We start from the raw sequence: 7,586 nt of genomic DNA, 5'->3' as shown, positions 1-7,586 counted from the left end.
CCGACTTCAGACGAGTCCCTTGGGGCTTGTGGGGGTTGTAAAACGGAAAGGTTTGTGAGAGTCTCATCTTTCCATAAAGTGGTCATAACGGCCAAACTGTTAGGACGCTACAGATGTTTTCGTGAGAAGATCCATTTTGGGTTGTCTCATAGTTTGACAAACACTGCTGTAGCTCGGCCACCATAGGCTGATGAGGGGATTGAGACGCAGCCCACGCAAAAACACATATCTCTAGTTTAACCTGACAGATTTTGATGTGGATTTTTTTTTATTATGTCACTTGGATTAATGCACAGGTGAATCAATAGACTTTCAAGGAAGCTCTTGACTGTGCCAGCCCACTTTTCATTTATATTCAGTTCGACTTGCCATAAGTTTGGCGTCTGAACTGTGAGGAAGAGAAGCAACTTGCCAATTTTAATTATTTATTCTGCTTAAGTTGTTAAAAAGTTATGTATTGTTATACTCTACGGCTGATTTACAGGTATAGCATGGAGCTTGCAATGCCAGGGTTGTGGGTTCAATTCCCAAGCGGGACCATCATGAATGCTGTGAATTGCTCTGGATAAGAGCCTCTGCTAAATGGCTTTAATGTAATTGTAACGCCCTTGGATCTTATTGTGAAGTAGTACTGTCATATGGCCAGTGGGTGGTGCCGTCTACCTACTAGACAGCAGGTGGTGCTGCCTCAACATAGCCAGCAGGGGGCCCTCTAACAACGTCCATCTATACACCTCATACAGGCAACTGAGATTACTTTTCACGTCTATCTCTTAAATACACGGTGTTGAGTGGTCTCAACTAAAGCGTGAAGATTAAACATTCTCAAATCAAATATTTTGTTAAGTCTTTTGACCTACAGTGATAGTATTTTGATTGTGTGAAAAGTGAACTGTTGAGGTTCTGATAGTTTAATTACACAGTTTATTGACGATAATAACGTGCTTTAATTATCTATTTAAAGTTGTGAATCCATGCTACGTTATGAAATGAAATGATTGAATAATTACAGGATAATGTATCCTCTCTAAAGCTATGCCTAGTAAGGTAGGTGGAAACTGCACACTCCAAAATCAAATCAAATCAAATCCACATGTGTTGTTGTTAATAACTTAACCAATATAGATCCAAACTGATGAATGAGAGTACAGTTAGGTACATTGTTTTGCACAGTCCTTTACCAATAGACTGTATACACCACACAGACTTCCTCTAAGTGACTGGATAATGCTATCAGTCCCTCCACACCCACATCCACGCCAGGTACATATTGAAGAGGGGTGCGGTGGTGCAGAGGGACACACACATGCACAACGTGTGAGGCATGGCACACAACAGAAGTGGCCGCAGAGACCAACAGTCTTTGTTTAGGATGAACAATTAAAATGCTCCAAAGGACCCGTAATGAGCCGGCTGGCTTCTAGCCCACAATTCCCTAGGCGAGGGGGAAAACAACACACTCCAGCGCGTTGAACGGCTAATGACCAATCAGATCCTTATTGACAGTAGAAAGCATAGGCATACAAAGAATCATAGATGTGGATTTATGGTGCTAAGGTTTTGTAGCAATTGGGATAAACATTGTTGGCTAATATTTAGCCATTTAGAAAAAGGTTCAAGGAAAAACTGGAAATGACTATACGGAGGTAGGATTTGTTATTGGGACATCATGGGAATATCTGGTGCTCCTTTTTCAGTGACACTTTATTTGAGGTGTACCTACACAACACATTCCTAACCCGTATTCTAATGCAGTGCATAGGAATTCCATAAAGTCAAACTTCCTGTAATACTTGCCTTTTTTGTGGAATAAGAAAGAGTTTTATTCAAAAAGTGTGAATAAAATGTACTGTGATGGGTTTAGTAGTATTGTCATTTGCATCATGGAGGTGACCTTATCAGAAGTGATTTGGCTTTTGTTATACTTCGAACACACTGTTCACTCCGAGCAAGGCTTAGCTCATCTGCGAAAGCTATTGGTCGCGGTATCCTTTCTACACCTTTTGAGGGTTACACCTCACCTGTGCTAGGTGAATGCAATCTCACTCTGATTGAACTCACCATTATTCCCACCAATATTGAGCTGAGCCTGTTTTTTTTTTGTTTTTTTTTTCCTGATAGTCTTCTACTGGCTTGCCTGCCTTTGAAAGTTGATCGTTACTGTGTACTTACTGGGATCTTTTGTTAAAGGCAGCGACCGGGCGTCTGATCTCATGACTCTCGCCCTCTGCGGGGTGTGGTCTACAGATAGGTGGCAGTGTGACTCATAGGGTTTCTGTTTTGAATGAACTCTACCTTCTTGGCTTCTTTCACTCTGCCTCCCTGGGTAAATCTTGTGGATTTGTTGTGGTTACTTACCACTGTTTTTACCACGGTAGTGGTGAGGTGCTGATAACTGACCAAGCACACAACTGTGAGTGCAGATAAGCACGCAAGCTAACTTTGATCTCACGGCTACTACAAGAAATTTGATGTGGCCCTCATAGTTGCACTTGTAGACTGCACTTGTTTCAAAATTGCAGGATATTAAATCATATCCAATTAGACAGGTCATTTTTCCCGGCTCGCTGTGCGAGATAAGCTTTCTACGATCTCTGAATGAATATAAGGTGACTTTTTTTTCCCTGTGCTTGGCTCTTTCTGTGCTGGGTGACTGCTACAGGGTGATTAATGTGTTCATTTCCTATTATTAAAGACTAGACCCGCGCTGCAGGCTACAGATATAGGGCCTGTCATAAATCTTAGCCAAATGAACAGTCAAATAATCGCTCATCGGAAATGAAATCCGGGCTCATTAATACTGACACCCAGACTAGGAAGGGAGAGTACACACACACACACACACACACACACAATGCGTCTTGGATGTCTCGTTTGTGTGTGTGTGAGCGGTAACACACACTTGCACACAGACACGTTGCAATTATAAATCACACACAAACATACATGCCTTAGAGGGGACTCCGCCACCCTGGCTCACCACTCAGAACAATGACAGGCTAATCATTACAAGCTAACATTGAGGATCTTATTGTGTATCTTTCTCCTCTGGAGATCGATGTGGGCATCACACAGTGATCAGTGACCCACACTGTTAAGACAAAGAAATGAGCATCTCTGAACGATGCAGTAAATGACCTCTATAGGCCTCCGAGGCATCACAAACTGGCCTCCTCTCATTCATCCTGTTTATCTAAGGCTCTCATAAGCTGTTTGTGGGTAATATACACACGTGATCGCGCAAGCGCATACACCACACCACACACACACACTCTTGCGAATACCTAACCACGGAAACATATACACACTCAAGCTCCCTCTCGGCTCGCTCTCTCTCACACACACACATACATACGCTCCTTAGGGGTCTTCCATCTTCTATAGCGGTGGAGATGAAGTAAGAGGTGAGGACAGAGTGTGTCGTGGCTTTGCTTTAATGACTAATGGCGTGCATGGGATTGATTATACGAATGATTAATGGCACGTATGGGTTGCATTAGGCCTGGGATTTATAATAGGCATGGTCTGGATTTATGGTTAGTGGGAACTCTGCCTTCACTCTGAGCTCAACACTCACTTATGTGTCTCCCATACATGCAGAGACACTACGTGAAGGATAGGATGGTGTAGAATGGTGTTTTAACAGAATGAAGAAAGCAATAGATCATTCAGTATTTTCAGTCTCACAGCGAGCTTATTGATAATCAGATGCTGTGGCAAGCAAAGGATGTGTTAACCCCTTAGAGCACTGGGCTTATTTGTGGGTTGTAGTACTACTTATAGGAGAAGCCATGCAGTCTGCATACTGACAGTTCACCATCTGTTTGGTAAACATACAACAATCTGCAGTATTGTTACTAACAATTGTGTATCAATGTATGAATTCATATTAAAGAAACCATAAATAAACAAACAAAAGTATTTTATTATTTTCAATATTCATAATTGTCTTCCAGTGATCGACATCTTTAAATGTACAGCGTGAGCTTCAACACAGAGGTCGTTAACACATCCAGGTACACACAGCAACATCTCTCCTATCCACAGCCCCATGCACAGCTCCACTCACCCAGACACTGAGACCTGCCACATGTATACTGTTTACCATTCATCACCCACCCTCTCTCCATCTCTCCCTCTCTCCCTAGACACGACACTATGTACCATTCCACTACACTGCCTCACACACATACACACAGATTTGCATGCATGTGCACACACACACACACACACACACACACACACACACACATACAAATGCATGCAAGCTAAAAATGCACGCACACAAACACACACACACACACACCATCCCAGTCTCTGCTGGCCTCCTTTCCCGGCCCAGTCCTGACAACGCTAATGATTCTCACTGAGGCACTGGATGACGGGTGACAGAGGCAGCCAGACCAGGGCTGAGGATAGGGAGTGGGGGGGGGGGCGAGGAGGTCAGGGATGGTGGTTGGCCTGGGTCCTGCTTTCTGGATGGTGGAAGGTTGGAGGATGCTCAGACATGAGGAAGATGGTAATTTATTACATTTAAGACAGGCATGACACCCTGAATCAGCCTGCATTCAGATCACTGGCTGGGCGAGAGAGTGGGAGGGGGAGGTGGGGAGGTAAACACAAAGGAGGAGAAATGGGGAGCAGAGGAAATGGAGGAGAGTAGTAGGAAATAATGTGCAATGGGAGAATTTAGCCTCAGGCATGATGCATGTTTTGCCTATTTCTCTATAGTTAGTGTATTTATAATTCCAATAGCCTATATGCCTTCAATAATTCACCAGAATAGAATATCAAAGGGTAGTGCATAATGATATTTTTAAAGAGAATAAATAATAAAAGTGTGTTTTGCAAGAAGAAATGACCACATGATTAAGGCTATTTCATTTCTTCCTCACTCGGTTGGTAATGAGGTAGATAAAAGTGAATGGCTGTTTTTCATTTGCTTGTCAATATAATTATATAAAGATTATTTTTTTTGCTAGTGTATTTTTGTTCGTTTTCTATAAGGTTATGAATAATATTTATTACACATAACCAAATGCCTATATATTATAGGCAAAACTATTTTAACTAATTTAAAACAAAATATTGTTCACAAACACCGGGAGGCTTGTTTCCTCTAAACGCTAGATGGCAATGTAATTCAGTAATTTCATAAACCATTTCAGATCCAATTGATTTCATGTGTTAACTTCAGAAGTTTGGGCAGGTGACTCCTAATGCTTCTTCAATGCTACAGAGAAATTGGAGTAGCCTTATCAGCTCCAGTAGGCCTTCAGTTGGTAGCTATAGGACTAGCCTACAGATCTTCCGAAATCTGTGAGCACTCAGGCTTACATTTTCTAAGTGGAGAGTCCGATACAGTGAAGTGGAGAGTCATTCAGTGAAGGGAGGTAATGTTCTTGTTGACCAGAACCTTATTATTTTAGTAGGCTAGCTACTTACAAAACCGCTTATGCTGCGTTCACAACCAAGTGAGAAATGGGGATTTACTACCTGTAGATAAACCCCTTTTGGCATGGATTTCTGACATGACAGGAAACTACCTCTAACAGACCTGACCTGAGAGAGCCTTTTTATGTCTCTATTTTGGTTTGGTCAGGGTGTGATTTGGGTGGGCATTCTATATTTTGTTTTCTATGTTTCTTTATTTCTATGTTTTGGCCGGGTATGGTTCTCAATCAGGGACAGCTGTCTATCGTTGTCTCTGGTTGGGAATCATACTTAGGTAGCCCTTTTGTTTTTCCTCCTTCAGTGTGGGTAGTTAACTTTGTTAGTGGTACTTAGCCCTGTAAGCTTCACGGTTGTTTTTCTTGTTTTTGTTGGCAACATTTTAAATAAAAAGAGAAATGTACACTCACCACGCTGCACTTTGGGCCACTTCTTTTGACGGCTGTGACATGCGCAGACAAGGTGAAAAGTATGTTGATGTGCCCTTGAGCAAGGCACCTAACCCTAATTTGCTCCAGGAGTGCAGTACAACTATCACTGACCCTGTAAAAAGACTGTTGGAAAAGCATTCCAGTTGGCTGGTTGAGAGAATGCCAAGAGTGTACTGTCATCAAGGCAAAGGGTGGCTACTTTGAAGAATCTCAAATATAAGATACATTTTGATTTGTTTAACACTTTTTTTGTTACTACATGATTCCATATGTGTTATTTAATAGTTTTGATGTTTTCACTATTATTCTACAATGTAGAAAATAGTAATAATAAAGAAAAACCCTGGAATGAGTAGGTGTGTCAACTTTTGACTGGTACTGTACTTCTATCTAGAATGTGTTATTTGAACAGGTTTAAAGCCAAGGGTGGTAATTTACTGCCATCTACAGTTATGGAATGTTTGCTCACAAGTATAATTCATTGGCTGATCCCTCCAGATGACCCGGATGGAATCATGTGACCCTTTCTTCATCCATAGGAAGTCCCACCCAGTTGACTACTTTAAAATGGTGTAGCCCTCAATGGCAATGTCAGTGCCAAAACAGGTTTTATCCATGTAGAGTCCTGTTCTATGGTGGTAGATTTCCACTTCCCACTTGGTTATGAACGCAGCACTAGCCTGCAGGAGTCCTATAAGAGGGAACAGATTTACCAAGAGCCAACTTTTGATTTTTGTATTCCACATTTGAATCATTTTAAACAAACAAACAAGACATTTGGTCATTTTCTATTGTAAACATTGGAATAAAACACATTTCTGCCTCCATAAGCTAGAACAAGATGGTTTAGGCCATATTATATCACTAATATCGAGTTTGTACTACTCCAATGCACTTTTCTGACATGTCATGTATTTCATTTCAGTGGAATAAAATCTAGGACAGTTCTTTACTACAATCTAATAATAAAGCGAATATTTGTATTTTGTTATTTAACTTTGCATACAGTGCCTTCGGAAAGTATTCAGACCCCTTGACTTTTTCCACATTTTGTCACGTTACAGCCTTATTCTAAAATGGATTTAAAAAATACAAATCTCTGCAATCTACACACAATACCCCATAATGACAAAGCATTTTTTTTTTAAATGTATTAAAAATAAACAAATACCTTATTTACATACCTTGTCAGACCCTTTGCTATGAGACTCGAAATTGAGCTCAGGTGCATCCTGTTTCCATTTATCACCATTGAGATGTTTCTACAACTTGATTGGAGTCCACCTGTGGTAAATGCAATTGATTGGACATGATTTGTACAGGCACACACCTGTCTCTATAAGGTCCCACAATTGACAGTGCATGTCAGAGCAAAAACCAAGCCTTGAGGTAGAAAGGAATTGTCCATAGAGCGCCGAGACAAGATTGTGTCGAGGCACAGATCAGGGGAAGGCTACCAAAAAATGTCTGCAGCATTGAAGGTGCCCAAGAACACAATGGCCTCCATCATTCTTAAATGGAAGAAGTTTGAAACCCCCAAGGCTCTTCCTAGAGTTGGCCGCCTGGCCAAACTGAGCAATCGGAATGGAAGGGCCTTGGTCAGGGAGGTGCCCAAGAACCCGATGGTCACTCTGACAGACCTCTAGAGTTCCTCTGTAGAAAACTTACAGAAGGAAAACATCTCTGCAGCATGCCACTCCTCAG

This window comes from Oncorhynchus mykiss, chromosome 8 (genome assembly GCF_013265735.2).
Source record: "Oncorhynchus mykiss isolate Arlee chromosome 8, USDA_OmykA_1.1, whole genome shotgun sequence".
In the NCBI taxonomy this organism is placed as follows: Eukaryota; Metazoa; Chordata; class Actinopteri; order Salmoniformes; family Salmonidae; genus Oncorhynchus; species Oncorhynchus mykiss.
The sequence above is the reverse complement of the archived record's forward strand: the minus strand, read 5'-3'. Positions refer to the sequence as shown.